This window comes from Zootoca vivipara, chromosome 1 (assembly GCF_965207765.1).
Source record: "Zootoca vivipara chromosome 1, rZooViv2.hap1.1, whole genome shotgun sequence".
Lineage (NCBI taxonomy): Eukaryota > Metazoa > Chordata > Lepidosauria > Squamata > Lacertidae > Zootoca > Zootoca vivipara.
The window spans coordinates 117,487,181-117,510,818 of NC_142582.1; the positions used below are offsets into that span (position 1 = coordinate 117,487,181).

General features: G+C 44.7%; 1 long non-coding RNA gene across 2 annotated transcripts in view; it reads right to left on the reverse strand.

Moving 5' to 3' along the window:
* Positions 1-262: 262 nt before the first annotated feature.
* Positions 263-23,638, reverse strand: part of LOC148687728 (uncharacterized) — a 47,174-nt gene continuing 23,798 nt past the window's right edge. The window contains exons 3-4 of one of the 2 annotated variants that reach the window (XR_015950787.1): positions 16,517-16,735; positions 263-2,848 (exon numbers count right to left, since the gene is read on the reverse strand). This is a non-coding gene — a long non-coding RNA (uncharacterized LOC148687728). Of the gene's footprint in view, positions 2,849-8,417; positions 8,596-16,516; positions 16,736-23,638 lie in introns of those variants that run through there. The other variant, XR_015950784.1, reaches the window with a different exon arrangement.

Genomic DNA, 23,638 nt, shown 5'->3' on the forward strand with positions numbered 1-23,638 from the left:
ATATATAATATGCATATATATTTTACATGAGCTATTTGCAATTATGGCATCAGTGACGGTGTCATCTTTTTGTTCTGCTGCATATTAAAATGCTTTGGAAGAAGGATGCAGAAGGTCTTAGGTTTCCAGGAAGGAACATAATGAGGGTAATACATGGCAAGAACACTCTCTGCTGTCTGCAAAACAGGCATAAATAAAGAGCTACAGCATAACGGGGATCTTTGGCAAAGTGTGAGAAATTCACGACGTTCCGCCACTGGTGTTTTGTTTTCGTTTTTTAATTATATTTCAATCTGGATTTCAAAATGGGGTACAGCTGGAAAGAATCGGCGGTGGTGAACTTTTCATCTGTCAGGCTTAATAGATTCAAATTTCAAATCTTTCAGATTTGGTGATACATTTGCAGTTTTGGTCATTAGACAGTCTCTGGAATTTTTATTTTTTTATTTTTTAAAAAATTGGATTATTTCATTTAGGACTGTGCTCTGGTGCCCTCTTGGAATTATCCATCCTATTTGTGGCTGGACCATTTCACCACATTTCTCCAGGGAGTTTCTGTGACTTGGGACTCACCATTAGCAAAGACATAGTTTATTGCTTCCCCCCTAAGATGTGCATTTTTTTCCATTTTGCTTCTTGCTTGTTTATTTATTTGCTGTCACTGTAAGTGAGCAAATTGCCCAGCAGCTGGGCATTAAAGGGAATTCAGGGTGGCAGCTACCACAAGAAATATTCAGAGAAAATTCTGCGGAGCGGCTTCTTTTTTTTCTGGAAAAAGAATTCTGAAATCCTGGCTTGGGGTTGAGGTACGGATGTCAGAGAATTCCGACAAAAGGAGAAACAAGAGTGGAAATAGCTAATGCTTGCTTATTTGTCCCACTTCTGGAATGGAAATCAAGCTAGTGAATACAATCAGCATTTAGTGTTATTGTTGCTTTCTGTCTGCAAACAATCCTTTTTGTCTCCCCGATTCACATTGTGTTTCCTTTACATCGAAATGAATGGAGTGAAATAATGCAATGGCAATGTAATGTATCTAATTAATGTCATGAATTAAGCAAATTACCATCACACAATTTCACCACGCAGATAGCAAGACCAATAAAGCAGTTTTTGATGGAAGTCGAACGCGGTGGAATGGAAACAGTGCTGTGTGCATTTAATACAGTGCATAATGGAAAACCTAGCTTGCAGTGAATCTGCTTTGCCTATTGTATTTTCATTTTTGCTTTTGAATTCATGTATTTGTACTGAAATGGTTTTTATCCTTCCTTTTTGCAAGCCACTTGGATAACTTTATGTTAAGGGGCAGCACACAAATATTGCTAATAAGTAAAGTAAAACAAAATATGTTGGCCCGTTGAGAATGATCTTGGGCATCAACATATTTATTTAGGTTATGGCACTGTCTGCTCTTTCACCTCAGAGTCAGCAAGACATTAAACTACAGTTCACACCACAGAGCACTACAGCTAAGCGGACACTGAGGGGACAAAGAGAAACTATCATGCTAGAAGCCATTGTTGATACGCACTCTAAACAAAAGAGAATGAAGCGGGAGCATCTGACAGCAAAAAGCCATCAAAGTGTTCATCGACACCTCTTTTAAAGCCAGTTTCGGAAATATTTGTATCATTTGTCTTGCGGCTCAATGTGGTGCCTTCCATAGTTCTAGTTAACAGTTGACGACTGTTAACGACTGCCATTGGTCTTACAGGGGAAAGCAAGGGGTGAGATGGCTAAAAATAGCATGTATAATAAGATAAGAATCCAATCTTACAAGAATCTACAGTGATGCTTCTGAATACCAGCTGCTGGAAGCCACAGGAGGGGAGATAACTCTTGTGCCCAGGTATCTGCTTGTGGGTTTCCACAGCTAGATGTAGCATTGGCCTGATGTAGCAGGCTCTTCTTAATTAATCATGCCCAATTTCAGTGGGTCTACTCTGAGTACGACTAACACCAAATACAACCCCCAGAGCCCCAAGAAAATCGTTCTTACAAGACTGCAAGTGTTTGTTGAACAAATGACATCTGCTTATGGAGAGATGCAAGGAAAGGTGTGCAGGCCAAGTTCTACCCAATTATTCAGCAAGAAGTAATACCATTGAATAACTTGAAACTTATTAAATAGCCTTTATTCATGCTGTGGGTGTTCTGAAACGGCAACAGGACTGCACACTGTGTGATGACAACATGCCATGTGGTGCAGAGGCATCATGAAGCAGGGGTCGGAACACAGGTAAAGTAATGTCTAGCCCTACGCCCATTCCTGAATAAATAGTTCCATCAGACAGTATAATCCTATGCATGTTTGCTTGGGTGTGTTTCCCACTGTCTGCAATGGAGCCTACTCTCTGGTAAGTATATTTGGGACTGCAGCCTAAATGCCTCAAACCCAAGTCTCCCTGATCCTCTGTGAAGCCACATCATGCTCTTTTCCACTTCAAAAAGGGCAGAGATGGACTCTTGCCAAAAAAATAAAATAAAAATCACCCATATTTTGAAAAGCAAAGGGACTGACATTCGGTGGATGGGTTCATGTTGCTTTTGAAGATTTCCTCTCACTGACGCCACCCTGCTGGAAACATGTTTTATAAAAATCTTCACACTATGGATTCTTTAAAGCCATACACGTAAGCATGAGAAACTTATAAAAGCCACATTCCAACATTTTTTTTAAAAAAAGCACACGCAAGCTTTTCTGGGGCATGTGCAAGATGAGAAGGAAGGTCTGAAAAGGGCTTGTAAGGAGGCGTCGCTTTCCATTGTATTCATCACACACAGCACTGTCTCCAATCCGCTGCGGTTCATCTTCTGCCAAAAATGACATTCTTCATCGCACTGCCTGTTGGGGTGAAGTTAATGTAAATTATGCAATTTATTTTAAATTTAATTTTTTATTTAACAAAATTTATATGCCACGTGATTATAGTAAAACCTCCCTGTGGTTTACAAGAAAGATTAACATGATTAGCTTAAACAATTCAGCTTCCCTATGATTTGGCAGCCTGCCTTAATATGGTCCTCAGCTATGATATGGCTGGCAACTACCTTCAGCCAAATGGGCTTAAAAGCTCCCTTCCAAACTTTTAATCAAAGTCTAACTTTTCTTCAAAGTCCCAAAGTAGTGAGAACACAAGGCAGCTGCAGAGGCACGGGGGGGGTGGGGGGGTGGGGGTGTCACATCCATGTGCCTCCCCAGGTTATACCCTCACACATTCTTTTAAAGGCTTGATGACTTTTTGGTCCGCATCCTTATGTTTATGCCAGCAATGCTGGCATGAGAAAGGCAGGCTTTCAAATAGAATTTCTTCATGACCTAACCTTATAGGAGCATGTGGGTGCATGCGTGCATGCAATGTGAAATGAATGAAACAGTGGAAATGAAGAAGAGGAGGAGGAGGAGGAGCAGGAGGAGCCTAAGGAGTCTCAAAGCGGCTAACAATCTCCTTTCCCTTCCTCCCCCACAACAAACACTCTGTGAGATGAGTGAGGCTGAGACTTCAGAGAACTGTGACTAGCCCAAGGTCACCCAGCAGCTGCATGTGGAGGAGCGAGGAAGCGAACCCAGTTCACCAGATTATGAGTCTACCGCTCTTAAACACTACACCACCCTGGCTCTCTATAGATGAAGTTTATATCCATAAAGATGTTTAGCTTTAAAAAGGAGAAGCACCAGCCAATGAATATGGAGAGATTGAAAAGTTGGTAGAGATTGCCACCCCTCCCTTTTATTTGCCACATCCTCATATTCCAAAAGAAAAGGAGAGTTTGTTCAATGAGGGGGAGGAATGTGGGTTGCCATGCGGTGCTTGTTCCCCAATAGGGGACAGGAAGAAACCAGGCTATTTAAGTCTTCCCTCTTTTTCATTTAGCACCCTCCCTCCTGCCCTTTGCAGTGTGGGCTTTGCTAGTTGCTCTTTTTTTAGGGGAGTGAGTTGGAATTTGGGAGGGAACCCCTAATTCAGCGTTTCTCAACTGCTGTTCCGCGGCACACTAGTGTGCCGCGAGACGCTGGCTGGTGTGCCGCGACGTGCGGCGGCGAGAAGGGCGATTTGCATTGTCACATGCCTGGTGGCCGCCAATAGACAGCACTGACCTGCCGGAAAGGAAGCCGGCTGGGTCATGACGCGGGGCGAGCGCAGCTCTCAACAGCCACCACCACGGGAGGGTGGTTTTAGACAAACTTAAAGAAGCTGGCTGGATGAGCTCAACCTGAAACTTGCTGAGCAAAGGATTGTGCTGGCAGAGAAATCAGCGGCTTGTGAAGCCTTATTACAGGAGATTGCAACCAACACAGCAATTGGCAAGTGTTTCTTACAGTCATAATTATATAGTCAATATAGGGCGGCACAGAGTTAAATTTTTTAACTTTTTTAATGGTGGTGTGCCTCGTGATTTTTTTCATGGAACAAGTGTGCCTTGGCCCAAAAAAGGTTGAGAAACACTGCCCTAATTGGCTTTTGAGGCTCCTCTTTTTCACCTACTCCACTGATCTTCAACTGGTGATTTGGGACCCACTAGTGGGTCATGGCCTGATCCAAGGTGAGTCACAACAGGAGCACTACTGCCATGCAAATATATGTTAGAAGATTGAGAAATGGGTCCTCAAATGCATGTTCCAGTTAAAAGTGGTTCCTGTGTCTGTAAAGGTTGAAGACTACTGGCCTCTACTCCATACTCTTGGGTGCTCTCTGTGTGCCTGGAGTTTTGTTCTTTACTGTGGCCCAACTGGTATTCAGTCCAGGCAGGTGAGAGGATTTAAGGAATTCATAATTATGGGGTTGAGCTTGGCAGGCTCACTTGGGTGAACGTTGGCCAACTGGGCTACAATGTGCTTGTCAGTTTCAGACGCCCAAGTTTCACACAGCGGGGAGGGAGGATTCTTACCAATCGCTGCTGCTTTGTTACAGTGTGTGGCTGTACATGTGCCCAGCACATGGGTGGTGGGATAGAATCCACTTTCACCTGCCGGGACATATTGGATTTGCTTTGTTATATTTTAATCAGTATAACCTATGAGTCTCAGGTCTTTTTCCAGTGTGTTGGCAAAAGCACAATGTCAACAAAACGCACAGGAAGCTAGATTTGAGTTAGCCTTGATCGTGTCACTGCAAATGACTGGGGGGAAAAGATGCATATGTTCCCCAGTAGAGAAATATGAAGATGAAGCCGTGCAAGTTTAAAAATCACAAAGACATTAGCATATTGCAGTTCCGATGAAACAGAGTAGAACAAATCTGATTGGACGCTGGTCAGTTTATGGCTGATGCCTAATCGAAAGCTTTTTTATTATTATTATTTTTTTGCACTAGTCCCTGGGGCACTGTTTTATCTTCAAAGCTTGAGCCAAGAAAATTCACATCTTAAGTTGTCTTCAGGCTGTTTCCTGCTCTCCCACCCCCTTTAGTTTTCCATCCTAGCTCACTTGAACAATCCTGTTAATCCCCAGTCAAGTGCATACATGCTAAACCCCGATGAAAGGAGGCAAATGTAAAATGAAAGGAGCAGAGCTTCGACACCAACAGTGCTGTTTTCCAACTAGCCTCGTCTGTGTCCTTGGCAGCAATTTGTTCAACCAGAAAGTACAATACTTTGTCAGGGTAGCAAACGACCCAGTGCTGGCCTTGGCGTATGGCTGTAGTAAAAGTTGTCCTCCACATAACTTTGGGGTAGCAAGTTCTTAATGGTTACTAGCTGCTACAGCTCTTAGAGAAGAGTTGCTTGAGCATGTGGGAGGACACAGTCACTATCAAGATGCCTTCCTTAACACTGAAGTTTGCTCTGCCCTTGAAGATGCACAATAACTTGCAGATCATAGAGGTGGTGGTTTGAGAGTGGGAATGCCAGAGGTGCAGGGTCACAGCAGGCCAAAGACCCCTTACTATTTCTATAGTAGATCCCTGTCTCGGGTCTCTTAGAGCTGTCCAATCAGCATGAACAGGGAGCTTTTTAGCCATTGAGATGAAGTCTTCTCAGGCTTTGTGCTGATTAGAGCCAATCAGAGAGGAGATGAGTCACAACCAAAGATTGGCTCCTAGGGTAACTCTGGAAAAGGAGTTGTTTTGTATGCTTCAAGCCTAAGCATTTAGGAATACTGAAAACACAAGGTTTCAAGAGACTGGTGTGCAAGTTCTATTAACATGCATCAGAACTTTGAGGAAAGCACACTCCAAAATAAGATATTTGAGCACTCTAAGTGATTTGCCCATGCACGTGCACATAAAAATAGCTGACAAGAAACACATGGAGATCTGCATTGATCGTTGCAACCCTCCTCCTCCTCCTCCTCCTCCTCCTCCTCCTCCTCCCTTCTTCTTCTTCTTCTTCTTCTTCTTCTTCTTCTTCTTCTTCTTCTTCTTCTTCTTCTTCTTCTTCTTCTTCAAAAAAGGATTATTGTATAATCTTAGAAGGTTGTATAACCTTAGAAGGGAGCATCACTCCAAGGGGACAAGACTGTGAATACAATGGAACCTCTACTCACGACCACATCTGTTCTGGAGGCCTGTCCTTATGGTGAAATGGGTCACTGGGAGAGGCGCCGTTGTGTGCAGGCGCAGGCATCGATTGCCCACTTCTGCACATGTGCGAACGGCGGTTGCTGCTCCTGCGCAGGCGTGAACAGTGGTTACTTCCGGGTTGGCCGCGGTTGCAACTTGGAACGTCCGCGAGTGGAGGTGGTTGTAAGTAGAGGTTCTACTGTATAATGACCCTCAACTTCTGAATTTGCCACTATGCTACTGGAGAAAACTAAAACAATATGCATTCTGTGGTACGGCACACACACATAGAGATAGGATCCGTGCTGGTACTCACCATGAAGTTATTATAGTACATGCCACACTTTTAACCAGTGCTTTTATATTAAAAAAAGGTGCCAGTTTTGTGTACCATTGAGTACCCTCAGGAAAAAAAGCACTGGGATTATGTCATTACTGCATTACCCATGTAGCTTCTGGGTTCAGGACCCCACTGTGAGTGGATGGGGAGGATGGGGCTCATAGCTGCCAAGTTCTCCCTTTTTTTAAGGGAAATTCCCTTCTGCTGAATAGGCTTCCTCGCGAGAAAATGGGAAAACTTGGCAGCTATGATGGGGCTCTGGCAGCAGGAAGGAGAAGGAGCAGAGGAAGCCTGGACTTGTTATCACCAAGCTTTCTAAAGAGAAAAGGACAATCTTCTGTCCCCATAACATTTAATATTCTTTTCTCTAATATACCTGGTTCCTTCAGCCTTTCTTCATATAATTTGACCTTCTAAGCCTCATGATCATGGTACATTTGACACATGGGTTTTGGATTGTATGGGGCTGTTTTTAACCCCACTTATAACACAATCCGATGCATGCCTACTCAGACATAAGTCCCACTGAACACATAGTCCTTGGTAAGTGTGCAGAGTTTCAGTGGAATGCATGTTGGTGTAAAGCACCAGATCTCATCATTTCAGGACTGCACCACCTTGGTTTACCAATAACTTAACTCTCAGGCAGCTGTATCTTAATGGGATCTAGTAGGAGAGGTCAAGGTGATTCAGTTTCCATGCTCATTCATTCTGGATGAATTTAAATAAATGTTGGCAGATGTGCTGATGTTGATTATTACCACCATCCACTTGGGAAGGAATCAATGATCACCTAATGCCTGTGCTAGGTTGCTTTTTTTTTTTAGACCCAGACAACTGAGAAGTCAAAGCTATTAATCAAGGCCTGCTGTGATCTCCACTAGGCAGAGTCCATCATTTCAGTAAGGAATGCATGTCTCCTCTTGTTCAGCCATGTGTGCTTTACATTCATGTTACATCTTGTGTGTATTTGCTTGTCTGCAAGAAGACCCTTCCAAAATGTTGCTTTGTGATAACCACAGTTGCTTGCTTCAAGCTGAACTTTCGGCAAAAGATTTGCTCCTCTTATTTGGCTCACGTGCTTTACATTCTACAAAGATATTGTGCAAACTTCACAGTTGTGGGTAAGAAGGCAGGGTGTCATCCTTTTAAATATCACTTTGTGCTATTTGAACACCTGAGAAGGTACTTCCTCTCCCCTCTGTGCATGGTGACCTTGCAATCAATCTCAAAAAATAGCCTTTGATTGTTTCATCCCCGCACAATGTTTGGATCCCAAGGACCCCAAGGGACATTCTTTGTAGTGCTCTAACAATACTGGGATACCTTTTCCTTGGCAAATCAACAAAGCATAGGCCTAAGCATTTTCAAGAAATGTTAGAAGATGTTGATTCTGGCCTTGCTGTCGCTGAAGCAGGGCTTCAATGGCTGACTCAGGTCTAGAAATCTGGATTAACCACTACAAATATGCATGACCCAGGCATAGCTGCCAAGTCTCCCGTTTTTTTGCGGGAAACCCCCCGGATTTTAATCCGTTTCCCGCTGTTATCCCGAATAGAAAAAAACCCCCAGGGAGGCTCCATTTCGGGTGCCGCTCTGCCCATGCCTGGGCACCGGAAATCGGGCGGTGCCAGAAGTTGCTTCTATGCATGTCCAGACATGCGTGGAAGTGACTTCCGGTGCCGCGCCGCTGCTGATCCCGCATTTTTCAGTGGGAGACTTGGCAGCTATGGACCCAGGCTGGTCGGAAAGCTGCAAGCAGAAGGAAACAATTAAGTCACCTTTACCCACCCAACCCTTCTGGATTCAGCAACAACTGTTTTTCCTAAAATGGGGTTTGCATCCAGACATCTAATTCAGTCATTGTTGTCCAGGGCCTTTATGATTCTGGTGACTTAATGCATATTTTAATCTACTCTAATTTTGGAGTGTTATGATTTAAAACAGGCATCCCCAAACTTGAGCCCTCCAGATGTTTTGGACTACAGTTCCCATCTTCCCCGACCACTGGTCCTGTTAGCTAGGGATCATGGGAGTTGTGGGCCAAAAATCTGGAGGGCCGCAGTTTGGGGATGCTTGATTTAAAAGAATTACCCAGCATCTTAAGCTCAAGTAATTGGGCCATCTAGAAATTAAATAGAGGAACTAAATAAACAGTGTTCATACTGAACAGGTTTTGGCCATTTTGGGGCAGTGGGGGTTAATTGTGCTATAGCAGAGCTTCGGAAACACTTGCTCTGCTCTTTCCCTGTGTTGGAAGGTTTTAGATTTCCAACTGTTTGGAAACATAATTATATTCTGCTTCGGTTACTGCTATGTAATACTTGATGGTGCCAATATAGTGAAGTGGTTAGGATTTTGGACAGGGTGGAGAGATTGTAGTTCAGATTCTGCTTAGCAATGAAGTTCACTTGATGACCTTCGGCAAATCATTATTTCAAGTTGCCGCTAAGTCGACTCATGCAAGAAGACGTCTCAAGGCAACTTACACACACACACTTACACACGTAAAAAGCAACCATCAAGTTTAACAATAAAACAATGCCCTCTCTACCACCTGCCCCAAAAGATAAACAATGCACACACAGAAACAGCAGTAAGCACACCTGAGAAAAGAGTTAAACATTAACCTGGCACAAACAGCTAATGCAGGTATCAGGTGGACCTTTCTGGGGAGAGAGTTCCATAGATGGAGGCCACAGCTGAAAAGACCCTTTCTGTTTTCACTGCATTATTATTTTATATTTATTATTTATTATATTTGCACACTGCCCTTCATCCAAAGATCACAACATAAAAATGCAAAATATATAATAAAGCAAAAACAAAAGCAACCAAATAATACCCTTCCAAAAGACACATTCAAAAGGCCATAAAAAATGTTCAATCAGCCAAATGCCTGTTTGAAGAGAAATGTTTTTGCCTGGCACCTAAATATATGTAATGAATGGGTCAGGTGAGCCTTTTAGGGGAGAGCATTCCACAAACAGGGAGCCACCACAGAAAAGGCCTGTTCCTGCATTGCCACCCTCTGGACCTCTCATGGAGGAGGCACCCGAAGAAGGGCCTGAGATGATGATTGTAAGGACTGTGTAGGTTCATATGTCGTACTGTGGTCATGTGCCATTTGAAGTCAAAACCAGGACTTTGAATTGGGCCCGGAAGCTCATTAGCAGCCAGTGCAGTCAGGCCAGGACCGGTATAATATACTCAGACCGTCTTGCCCCACTGGGTAGCCTGGCTATCAAATTCTGCAGCAGCTGGAATTTCTGAACCATCTTCAGAGGCAGCCCTATGTATAATGTGTTGCAGTAATCTAACCTAGAGGGACCCCCCCTTAAAATAAACACACATTTGACTCAGATTTTAGTTTTGGTTTTTGGCAGAATTTAGGCCACAACTTAATTGATTACAGAAAAGTGAGTGGTTGCATAGGCTCTGGTTCAACTAGCTCCCTGCACCCTTGCAGGTAGCTCTGAACAAGAGCTCTATCATAGGTCAGCCAAGGGTGAACACCTCAGGTAGGTGAAAAGCCCGGGAACAGACTCTGTTCACTCCCCAGATGCTCTTCTGGACTCAGGCACGGGCACAAGTCCCTCTTTGGGGGTTGACCAAACCAAGTGGAGTCCCTGGATTCCTTTAACAGAATACCCTTCACATAAGGATGGCGAGAGTGTTCCCCCATCCCTATCACCTGAACCAGTGCCTATCCGCAACCTTACAAGTTGTGACGATTTGCTACGTGGCAGGCGAAACCCAAATGGCAACAGCCAATCAGCCAAGTGGGGGAAATTGCTACCGTGCCCCTGTCCCAATGACAGATGACACACGGCAGCATAGCAAGGTCAAGCGCAACAAAGCCCTAAAAGTAGGGAGAGGTGGGCGGGTGTTCCGAAAGCACGTGCCGAAAGAGGAAGCTCTGGGACATGTGCATAGGTATTTGTAGGTGCCTCGATCTGTTTAATAATAATAATAATAATAATAAATTTTTATTTATACCCCGCCCTCCCCAGTCAAAAACCGGGCTCAGGGCGGCTGACACCAACAGAACCACAATAAAACATAAAAACAATTAATTAAAATACAGATTAAAATACAGTATTAAAATTTAAAGTGCAGCCTCACTTCAAGTAGGCCATAAATCCAAGCCATGAGGGAGAAAAACACAGGGGTCAGGCTGAGTCTAACCCAAAGGCCAGGCGGAACAGCTCTGTCTTGCAGGCCCTGCGGAAAGATGACAAATCCCGCAGGGCCCTGGTCTCCTGGGAAAGAGCGTTCCACCAGGTTGGGGCCAGTACTGAAAAGGCCCTGGCTCTAGTAGAGGCCAATCTAGCCAACTTATGACTCGGGATCTCCAGAATATTATTATTTGTGGATCTTAGGGTCCTCCGTGAGGCATACCAGGAGAGGCGGTCCCGTAGATACGAGGGTCCCAAGTCGCATAGGGCTTTAAAAGTCAAAACCAGCACCTTAAACCTGATCCTGTACTCCACCGGGAGCCAGTGCAGCTGGTAAAGCACTGGATGAATGTGATCCCGCGGCCGGGACCCTGTAAGGAGCCTCGCCGCGGCATTCTGCACCCGCTGGAGTTTCTGGGTCAGCTTTAAGGGCAACCCTGCGTAGAGCGAGTTACAATAGTCAAGCCTGGAGGTGATCGTCGCATGGATCACTGTGGCCAGATCGGGGCGAGAGAGGTAAGGGACCAACTGCTTGATGCGGCGGAGATGGGAAAATGCCACCTTTGCTGTGGATGCAACCTGCGCCTCCATGGAAAGGGAGGCGTCAAAGGTTACACCCAAACTCTTGACAGAAGGCGCTGGTACCAATTGAGCCCCTGCAAAAGATGGGAGTTGGCCCCCCAACCCCATGTCGCCCCGACCTAGCCAGAGGACCTCTGTCTTCGAAGGATTTAACTTCAGTCGGCTCCCACATAGCCATCCAGCAACAGCTTCCAAGCACCTGGTGAGTGTGTCCGGGGCCGAGGCAGGGCAGCCGTCCATCAACAGATAGATCTGGGTGTCATCAGCATATTGATGACAACCCAGCCCAAAATTCCGGACAATCTGGGCAAGGGGGCGCATAAAGATATTAAAAAGCATTGGGGAAAGGATTGCGCCTTGCGGGACTCCACACACCAAGGGGTGCCGCGGTGACAACTCCCTCCCTAGCGCCACTCTCTGTCCCCGACCTGAGATGAAGGAACGCAGCCATTGTTGGACTGTGCCCTGAATCCCCACGTCGGCAAGGCGGTGGTCTAAGAGTTTATGATCGACCATATCGAAGGCTGCTGACAGGTCTAAAAGAATCAGCAGTCCCGACCCACCTCGATCCAGCTGTCTACGGAGATCATCTGTTAAGGCGACCAGAGCTGTCTCGGTCCCATGACCAGGGCGAAAGCCGGACTGAAATGGATCTAGAGCCGCACCCCATTGGCCAGATTAAACCCAGCAACGAGGGACCTACCAGTTGGGTGTTGTGGCTATCCAATATACCCACCCACAACCAGGAGGTCAGTCTCCAGGTCTCACCACAACACGTGCCCTCTTTTAGGGAGGACACAATCTATCATTGTATCTCCCACCCATGTCTAGAAGATGGGTATCATGTCAATTTTCTTATCACTCCAGCTCTTGATAGGCCAATGACATGAATGTCAAAGGTGAAACTGAACAAGTACAGATTTCAAATCACACTGCAGTGATATTTCCCAAGTAAATTTTCTAGGTGTCATTGCCTTGCAAGCTTATCAATAAACGCCCTCATCCATAAAAAGGAATGTAGGCAGGAGTGGTTCAGTGCTCACAGCTTTGGTTTAGTGGCTTTTGCCAAAGCCTTGAGCCAAAGTCCTCAGGAGGAGTGCCCAGAAATATTTGGCTCCAGGATCAAGATTCAGATCCGAAAGAGCCAAGCCTACAGAAGCCTCTTGGAGTCTGTGAGTCCAACACCCATGGAAAATGAAATTTGCTCTGAATAGAGCCCTTTTAGATCAAACCTTCTAAGTAGACTAAACATCTTTGACAACGAGTATAAGATTTCATGGCAAAGCAATTTTGCTCAGTAATTTGTTCAGTTCTAAATACTGTTGGTTCTTCTAAGTTCATTTCTCACTCAATTATTTTCTCGGGACACTTCGTTTGAACACAGTAAAGTACCCAAGCCTCGGTTCTAACAGACCTTTGCAATACCAGTGAATGTGTTATAATACCTTATTTTCTGTTGGGGAGATTTAATCTAATTCACTAAGATGACTTGACTGTAATAAGAATTTTCAATAATGTATGTTAAAAGGGTCTTTATGTAATAACTTAGAACCGGAGGATAAAAAGGCTGAGCGTGGGTTTCAAAAAGCACTGTTCTATGAAGGATTAACTAACCTAGCAGGAAACTTCCCATAGGTTTTCACTAGCCAAGTACCTAAAAGCCATTATAGTCCTGTTCAGTTTTTCAGATGAATTTTCCAGTTCAGGCTATTGTACATTATGCAGAAATGCTTTATGTCACCCCATTCCCTTAACAGCAACAGAAAACAACTATTGATCACAATTGAGGTTTTCTTTTCAGAAGTTTACAATGCTGTTTTGGATACGTTTTTGGTGCTGGTTGAATATTATACAGTGGAACCTCGGTTTATGAACACCTCGGTTTATGAATTTTCGGTTTACGAACGCTGCGGACCCGTCTGGAACAGATTAATCCACTTTCCATTACTTTCAATGGGAAAGTTCGCTTCAGTTTATGAACGCTTCAGTTTATGAACAGACTTCCGGAACCAATTGTGTTCATAAACCGAGGTACCACTGTACAAGTTTAAACTTAACCAAGATGCTGGACCATAAAGCTGGACCATAAAGAAGGCTGATCGCCGAAGAATTGATGCTTTTGAATTATGGTGCTGGAGGAGACTCTTGAGAGTCCTATGGACTGCAAGAAGATCAAACCTATCCATTCTGAAGGAAATCAGCCCTGGGTGCTCACTGGAAGGACAGATCCTGAAGCTGAGGCTCCAATACTTTGGCCACCTCATGAGGAGAGAAGAATCCCTGGAAAAGACCCTGATGTTGGGAAAGATTGAGGGCACAAGGAGAAGGGGACGACAGAGGATGAGATAGTTGGACAGTGTTCTCGAGGCCACCAACATGAGTCTGTCCAAACTGTGGGAGGCAGTGGAAGACAGGAGTGCCTGGCGTGCTCTGGTCGATGGGGTCACAAAGAGTGAACACGACTAAACGACTAAACAACAACAAAGATGTATAGTGAATTTTTTATTTAGTCGATCTCCCCAGCACCCCACCCAGTTCATTTAAATCATCAGTTGGAGTCTTGTTTGAACTCCCTTCTTTATCTGAGGTTGAGTCTTTTCAGTGGAGGCACCCTTACTCCCCTTTTCCCCAAAGGCTTGTAATCTCTTTTATGACTATTATGTCAATTTATGGATTGCACATGTGTTTTAATAATTGATTTACTTTAGGCAAATGTTAGAAAGGTAGGATATAAATAAACGAACAGGACATAACTCAATTTTAAGAAAAATGGTGTGTGTGTTTTTTAACACACACACACACATATAATGGGTGGTATTCAACAAAATTTCACTCAACGTAGATTCATTGAAACTTAGTCATTTTAATTAATTGTAATGCGTCTACTCTGATTAAATAGAATTAGCTTTATAGCACCCTACTCCAGTAGGCCTTGGAGATTCCGAGTAGCTTTTCAAATGAAAAGGGCAATTGTTGATTTTAGCGAGTGGTTTTGAATACCCAAATAGGGCTATAAAATAATAAGCATCCGATGTGCTAAAGGTACAGTCCTTCAAAAAGAGTATTTTGAATCAAAAGTTCACATTTTTTTTAATCCATTGCCTTTGCTTTAAGCATGTTGCCAAAACCTTCCTCCCCCACCCACCTCTGCATCTCCTCCCATATTAATGTACACAACACTCTTGATCCTGCCTTTTGTCTCTTCATCTGTCTAAAATATTAAAGTCAGACTAGGTAATGAGTCACTTTTTCTCTCTCCAAAGGGAAGCAATGCAAGATGACACTCTTTTTCAAAGATCTAACTAAGAAACACAGAGGATAGGTGAAGGGTTTGGATTTCACTCAAAACCACCTGGTGCATCGTATTTTCCTCTATCTTACAAAGCTAAGTAGATGCAGACAAAAGTCGCACCACAACATAATTAGAATATTGTACAATTGGATTAGACAATGTGGTTCCCTTGCACGCGTGTACACACACACACACACACCTGGATATTGTTGGATGCATGTTCTGTTTGAATTTTGGACACGTGTTCTGTTTACACTGTTATCCCTGTGACTCCCCCCACCCTGTCCTGACCCATGAGCTATCCCATCCCCTCCTCCCCCCACCCCCGGCTCATCCCTGTGGTTGTCCTCACCCTGTCCCGACCCATGACCTATCCTGCCCCTCCTCCCCCACCCCCCACCCAGGCAAGCCCCCACCTCCACTCGGCCCAGTCTGGAAAGCCGAGCCGAGATGCTGTGGAGAGGGAAGCTTTCCTAGCTGCAGTACCAGTGTAGCCATCGCTAGAGGGCGCTGTTTTGCAACATCTCCTGTGCTCCCAGCATGCACTTGAGGGTGATTTGTGAGTTCTGGAACACGGGGTTTGGGTTTTTTTACATGTGATATCTGTCTACGCAACCTGTATATGGTCACTCTCATATTCGCTTTGGACGTTGTGTCAAAATGTGAACGTAATCGGTCAAGCGGTTTCGGAGAAAAGTGGACACCCACCCACATGCCCAGTTTACAGAGAGAGAGAGAGAGAGAGAGAGAGAGAGAGAGAGAGAGAGAGAGAGAGAGAGAGAGAGACTTGGGCAAAGCTGGGTTTAAACAAAGAGAACTGCCATATGTAACTTGAGTCCAAACTCTGTTTTAGCAAAAATAAATGACGAATACATACTATGAAGGTATGCAGTTTTTTTGGATTCATGAAGTGGTCTCCTAGGTGTTTGTGTGTGTGTGTGTAGGAAGAGGGAGAGAATAGACAAGAGAGGTAATACCAGGTGTCTCTCATTCCTATATGGAGCTCAAGTGAATGCAAAATCCAACCAGAGTGGGTGTGAGTGGCTCCTAGTGACAGAATTAGCATAGCGATATAGATAGCATCAACACCTAAAATGAGCCAATTACTTTCCGTAGTAAGCTTGCCACTCTTGGTCTCTGCCAAGTCCAAGTTCCATAGTATGAAATTAACACATAATTAAGAATGGGTCACACCCACTCTGACGGAATGTATTATTTTGCCTTGCTTAACCTTTTGACCACTATTACTTTACTTTGCACCCATGTGAATTGCACCCTAGATACCTATCTAGGATACTTTCCATGTAATCTAAAAAATTACACAACAAACCCAAATAGGTTTGTTGGCAAGGCTGACCCAAGACATTTTGCTGCCAGAGTTTCTTCCCACCTCCACCAACACAGAGACATACTCCCAGAGTCAAGGTACATAAGACTCAAGGCTGGCCTTTTGACACCTGAGGCAGAAAATATCATATGTGCCCTAGAAGGAAAGACAAAAACCAATAATAAATTCAATAACTGCATTCTCATAATCCCCAATATTAAACTTTTGCCTCACCTGCCTAATAATTGGGCTTAATTATTTAAGATTCCAATGGGAGTTTGTCCTTTTACTTACAGAGTAGACTGATATATTGTTTCGGACTGCAGAGTTCCTATAGGTTCCTCACACACACAGGATCGTGAGCTGTTTGAGGGGCCCTAGATTATGATTATGAAGGCAGGCAGTGGAAGACAGGAGTGCCTGGTGTGCTCTGGTCCATGGGGTCATGAAGAGTCGGACACGACTAAACAACAACAAGATTATGATACCCTTCCACCATGCCACCTTGAGACCCTGTCAGGGGGGAAAGGTGGGGTATAAATAAATAAATATATAATAGTGCTTTTAAAAAGCTGCATTTGCACCATTCCAACATCACTGCAACGTGTGGAAACATTGTATAAGAACCCCTTTAGGCAACTCTGCACCAAAGCTATTACGTAATATCTGCAAGCATGATGCCATCATGCAATAGGAAAGAATGTTCCCCAGAATCTAGTCGTGGCTACACTCTGCCTCCACAGTTGAAGACGCCAATGCTTCTCTGAATACCAGGTGCTCTCTCTTATGCCCATCTCCTGCTTCTGGGTTTCCTACAGGCATCAGGTTGGCAACTGTGAAAACAGGGTGCTGGACTAGGTGGGCCATTGGCCTGATCCAGCAGGCTCTTCTTAAGTTCTTATCCACCTGGTGTGGCTCACAGAAGGTTGACCACTTTTTGATCCAGCCAGATGGACAAAAGTAGCTCCCTACCCTCGTTCTACAATAGATGCCACAGTAGTCTGTTTGATGCTGGAGCTCTTTTCCATCACTGGGCCTTGGGGGGGGGGGATGGAAGCATACACAGAACCGGGCAGAAACAAACAGGTTTTTCACCCATAGTGGAGGGAACAAACATGGATAAGATTGCAGAAGCCTTGCACACAGAAGGAACAGGCAGGATGTAAGTCCCAGGCACTGGATTCTGCAGAAAAGACACCATAAGCTGGAAAATCCTCCCGCTATGGGATTTTTGATGTGCAAATAGAAATTGCATCCATAATTGCTTGTGCCAGAGGAACAGACAAAAGCAGCTGCTTGGTATTGTCTCATTAGATCTGACCTTTTTACACAGCAGCCAGAGAAACACAGGGAGAGTCTTGGCAGAAGACAGTGGATGCTTGGCACCAGAGCAGAAGGATTCTCCTGGCTTACACCGTGGCCAACCCCAGGCACAGAGAAGAGATGCGGAGGAGGCAGAGGCCTGCAGGAAACTGAATCTGACCATATCTCTGTGGCTGGCTTTTCAGGTTGCTGATTAGCTTCCGCGTTACACTAGGGAAACTAGTCTGGAAAAATCAGGGGTGAGTTTTGTTTCTTTTCCCCCGGACGCTTTGCAAACCATGTAAAGACAGAGGTATACCCAAGAACAACTGGGTTCTTCTGGTCATATTTAACATGAATGCCATTTCAACCTGCATACTTCTCTCAGTTCTGTACAGTGGCTTATAGAGCCAAGTCCTGCCATTAGAGAACACAATACCGTAGACACATCGTGCCTACGAATCCATCCTCACATTTGGCTTGGCAGCTGCAATCTCATGAAATATCCACTGTGCAACTATATAGTACAGAGAAGAAAGAGCCAGGAATTTATTTATAAAAGTATTTCTATACTGCCATGTCATAAAATATCAGGGTGGTGTAGAATGCTGAAACATAAAACAACATTAAAGGGACGTGAAACCATTTAAACGGCTGCAAAAGCCTGCTGGCATTTATTTTATTTTTTTAAAAAAGGTCTTCAAAAGACACCTGTAAATCAAAAGTGAGGATGCCTGCCGAACCTCTGCTGGAAGAGTGTCCCACAGCATGGGACCAGCAATGCTAAATGCCAGACTCCTAGTGGATGCCCAACAGGCTCCTGTAACATGAGACCATCAAGTACCATTCCTATATCTCCAATGAAAAACAGAAGTCCTTGTGTCACCTTCCAAGCAACCCAGACCCCCTGAAATGCCCAGATGTATGTAGATGCCTACCAAGCACAACTGCTTTGGTAAATCAGAAAAAAGTGGACTGTGACCCACACAAGCTTTTTGCCCCAGGACTTTTGCTTGTTTTAAAGGTGGCACAGGACTCTTCCATCATTAAAGACAAGCAAGACAGGCTGAGGCCAATGTGGTATGGTCACAGAGTCCAGACACCTCAAACTCTTCTGAGCCAATTCAGTGACTGCACAGGAGGTGGCATACCATTGGGTCACCCGTGGGCACATATGCGCCCGCAGAGGTCTTCCCTGGCATCCAGGGTCTTCTCCTCCTCCACCACTGAAATTTGGCTCAAAAGAAGCATCCTGTTGTAGCTAGTGGAATAGCTGACTGCTATCCTGGTTGCGGTGTGCATGCGATGCCCGTAACCGTTTCTCCAACTTTGCAAATGTGCCCACAGGCCCTAAAAAGTTGGCAGCACCTGATCTTGCACACACTCATCAGAGGCCAGAATTCACTGGTTCCAGCGGCCATTACGTGCGCAAGCCGGATGCAAGCACAGCTGACCTAGACTTCCTGCAATGAGCTCCATTACGGGTGCAAAAGGGAAAAAAAGAGTGGGATGAAGGCCCTTCACACAGAAGGAAAGTGGGGGTGGGGTGGGGTGGAGGCTCCATGTTAGAGGACGTACAGGCAGCGAATTCGCGTTGAGGGTGCTGTAACGCAACCCTTCTCGGCTGCTCTTCCCTTTTCCTGGCATCAGAGTGGATGCAATTCCTCTCATGCATTATTGAAAGGCCCCAAAGCCTGCCAAGCTCGCCTGCGTTCTTTCTCTCTCTTTCCTTTTTGTGTGTGTGTGTGACAGACAAAGGAGGGTACATGGGTGGCACCTCTCACTGCTTGGGGCTCTGCTTTCATTAAGAACGTTTTCTGCCTGGTCTCTGAGGGCACCCTCTGTCAGAGGCTGAGCCACGCATCACACACGTGCACAGTGTGTGTGTGTGTGTGTGTGTGTGTGTGTGTGTGTGTGTGTGTGTGTGTGTGTGTGTCCAGTAGAACAGGAACTGAGGGAATTAAGTGTCCGGGTGCCTGTGGAACCCGATTAGAAAGGGCCAGGGCGTTTGGTTTCCTTCACGCCTCCCCATGTGTGTTTTTTTTGCCTCCGCAGAATCTGGAGACCTCATTTTTAGGCTCAGTGACTCGCTTTCAACCTCCAACCCCCCCCTCCCCTGCCACTTCCCTCCTCTCCCTTTATTTCCTAATGCTTGCAGGTCCTCCAGGAAGACACAAGCACTTACAGTTGTTGAGTGATTAAATATTTATAATCAGGGCAATGAGTGAGGTGTTGAATAATAAATGCTAAGGTTGAGGCGGCCTTAGATAATTTCTGCAGATTTCTTCATCCACCGCCTCTTTGATTCTAAGGCAGAGGGAGAGTGAGGGAAGGGGGGGGGAGAGAGAGAGAAATCCTTTTAATTAACAAAAACTTTATTTTTATTTTTTCTTACAGCTCTGACAGTTGTTAGTCCTTTATCGCTGTTTTCTTTGCGAACTTTGACCTTGTCACATCATTAGAGCCGTCATTATCATCTTAGACAGACATGCGTAATGTTGACGGGCTGTTTTTCTCTTTCTTTTTAATTTCCGCAACACCACCACCCCCACCACCCCCCGCCATCACCACCACCTTTGGGTATTTTCCTCGGTTTTCTTTCCCATAGGACAGGTCCCTATTTCTTTCGGAAAGCTCGGCTCTCTATAGGTCCGGCCAAATGAATTCTCGATTCCTGGGAAGGTCGGCTGAAAAGAGGCAAAAAGGTGAATAAAAAATGGTGCTGCTATAGGCCTTAAAAGGCTTGTGAAGGCTAGTTAGATGGATTGGAAAGGAAGCATGCCATTTAACAAAAATGGAGAGATTTAGCCCATATCCACAGCATGAAGATGCTACTTTAAACAGTCATGGCTTCCCCCAAAGGATTCTGGGAAGCGTAGTTTGTTAAGGGTGCTGAGAGTGGTTAGGAGACCCATATTCCCCTCCCAGAACTACAACGCCCAGAGTTCCCTGTTAAGAGGGATTGATTGTTAAATCACTCTGGGAATTGTAGCTTTTTTCTGCAAGAGCCCTGCGTGTTTGTAATGCATTACCGTTCAGGATTTACTGGGTCCCATCACCAGAAGCTCTTAGGATACCCTAAATAGGTATCTTTGCTTTTTCTTAAGTCAAAGTTTTGAGAAATTGATTGGACTGCTGGTGGTTTTATAAACTGCATTTTTGCATTGGATATTAATATTCTTAGCTTCTTTATTGTGATGAATTGCTTTTATTTTTTATTTTTGAAAAACATTTGCGTTTGATTTTTATAAGTTTTTGAACCCAAAGGTGTAAACAGCAAAACATAAAAAACCAAAAAAGAAACATCCCATATTCCTTGCCCTCCCAGCTTCCTAGCCCTCAGTGGTACAGCTAGATTACCAGTCAGTTAAGAATGATTAGGCTTAGTGGTTTTGTTTCATTGTGCAACTTGGAGTAATTGTGAGTAATTGGAAGGAGTCTGGGCGGAGTTTCGTTTATCCATTGTAGTGGAGATAAAGAAGGAGATCATCAACCTTTCACAGTCATGTTCATATACTGATGTTATGATAGCCATATCTGTCATTGAATGGATGATAATTTGTCTGTCTCATGATTGTCATTGGCTACTGTGAATTAATTGTGGTGGCAGTTGTTGAGTGGATGAGCCTTTTTTTTTTTGCATAATTTTGATTCCTGTCATCATATTTTCAAAAGTCGAGCAAACATAGCAGTGCCAAAGACTTTCCTGACCTGGGAAAGGTTTTGGTCTAGCACGGGCAGACTGATCCAACTTCCTTTGCTCAGCAGGGAAGAGATATTTCTTTCCATCCAAGCTGAGCTGCTGTGACTTTTCCATACAGGGACATGCCCTTATTCTCATACCAAGGGTGACCTTGAGAGTCCCGCTCCATCTAATATTACAGTCTTGAGTTGACTGAAAGCTTTATATATACTTTGTCAGCCTTCCCATCCACCGATTTAAAAACCATGTAGGGGGGGGGGGAATAACAATATGTTATCAACAGATTATCAAGATTTAATCCAGTATCTACAGTGTATTCAATGGCAGGTTGTGCACTAAATTATTCTTCAGACTTCTGTCCTTCTCACACTTACCTGAGAGTAAGGCCCACTGAAAATAAGGGAGTCCAAATAATCTCCCCACTTATTTAAAAAAAAAAATGTGAGGGGGTGGTTGTGGGCTTGTCTCAGTGCCTTCCACCAAGATGCCTTGCAGCCTAGCATTTGGCACCGAACAGGAGAGGCTGTTTGCACATATTGACTTATGCCTCTTCATACAAGTGGGGGCAGGGGTCTGGATTAGAACAGGGACTCTCCTCACATGAAGGAGCTATGGGTGGACAGCGATAGCCTATAATGCAAACATAATAAAAAGCATAATAATACACAGAATAACAATAAAATAATCCTAACAACACACACGAACCAGCATTAACAGACCATAGATTACTTAATGATTAAAGGCTTGGGTAAAGACCAGGGGTCGGCAAGATTTACCTCGCCTGGGCCGGTTCACTCCAGCGGAGATCCCTCAGTGGGCTGGATTGTGCATGTGGCCGCAATTTCTGGCATCTGCATCTGCACAGATTCGATTTCTTGCATTGGCATTGGCGCAGATGCAATTTTCGGCATCTGAGATGTGATTCCCGGCACCGCAGAAGCAAGTCCCCGTGCTGCGCTGCACCAGTTTAGCGCAGCATGTGGGGATTTGTCGAGCGGGCCGTTTGGTTCGGGGGCCGCTCGGGGGGGCAGCTTAAATGACCCCCGTGGGCCGCTTGTGGCCCATGGCCTTAGGTTGCCTACCCCTGGTAAAGATGAATGTTTTGGCCTGGCAACTAAAGACGTGTAATGATGGCACCAGACAAGCTTCTCTGGGGGAGCCACTACAGAAAAGGCTCGTTCTCTTGTATCCACCCTCCAAAGCTCTCAGGGAGAGGGGACATAGAGATGGGCCTCAGACGTCAAGCACAGGGTCTGGGTTGGTTTATATGGGGATGTCATGTATGGGGTGTAGTGTGAGGGGGGGTGCAGCTTCTGCAAAATGGCCCCACAGGCCAAGTGGGTGGGCAAGTTGGCCCACAGTCCAGGGATGCCCTATCGCTGTGCATAGACTATGGAGGGGGAATGCCTGCCCAGTGCATCAGTAGTTGTGACTTAACTAGCCTATGAGGTCTTCATGGGTTCATTGGAAATCACCTTCAGCTTTAATGCCCAGGCATCTGCTTCAGAGACAGAAAGTTAACTTCTGGAGATCCAAAGGAGGAAGCTGAATGAAAGCACTAGCAAATCACATGAAACAATTTAGAAATTGGGACAAGATAAGGACAGCAATTCACAGAGGCCCATGAACAGAGGCAGTTGGCGCATCTGCTTCCCTGCCTCCCAAGTCAGCAATGGTTGCTGGGAATTGGGGTATGCCCATCAAAACTGACAGGCTTCAGCTAGTTGGAAAATAATTGTCTCCTACTGCAGCGTGATTTGCGAAGTTCATAAAGAGGTTGTACCTTCCCACTTGTCCGATATTCAAGAAATGCTTAGTTGATTGAAATAACACCTTTAGGATGTAATGCAAAGATTATGATAAAAATCAGAAATGCTAGAGGCACTGTAAATACCTAAAGGAATCATCACTCATTCCCCTGCTTATTATCAAGTCCTGATTCCTTAACCTAGCAAACCATATAATTCCTTCAGTTTATCTACCCAGATAAACTGTTTGCAATGAAAATTAAGGCCTTCTGCTTTATCACTCTATCTTGGTAAAAGTAGGCGATGCCAAAACCATGCATATTGACTGTGGAGTTTAACTACATTTCTGCAGAGAGCCTTTTGGTTGTAATAATGTTAAAATTACATATTTTATATCCTTGTTTTCCCAGGGTCCCACTTGTCTTTGTTAAGCCCTCACCACAACTAACAGCAATGTACTTTTGCTCAGTGGTAAAAGGTTACTTAGAATTTCTTCCTAATTTTGTTTCCTTTCCCCACCAAGGGGGTAATTGCTAAACCACCAGCTGCTAAATAGATTTATCACCAGTTGCCAAACCTGCTGATAAGTTGCAAGCATACCTTTCCCAGTAGGGGCCACTACAGAGCATTAAATAGGGAGTCTGGGAAGAGAAAATGAGGACA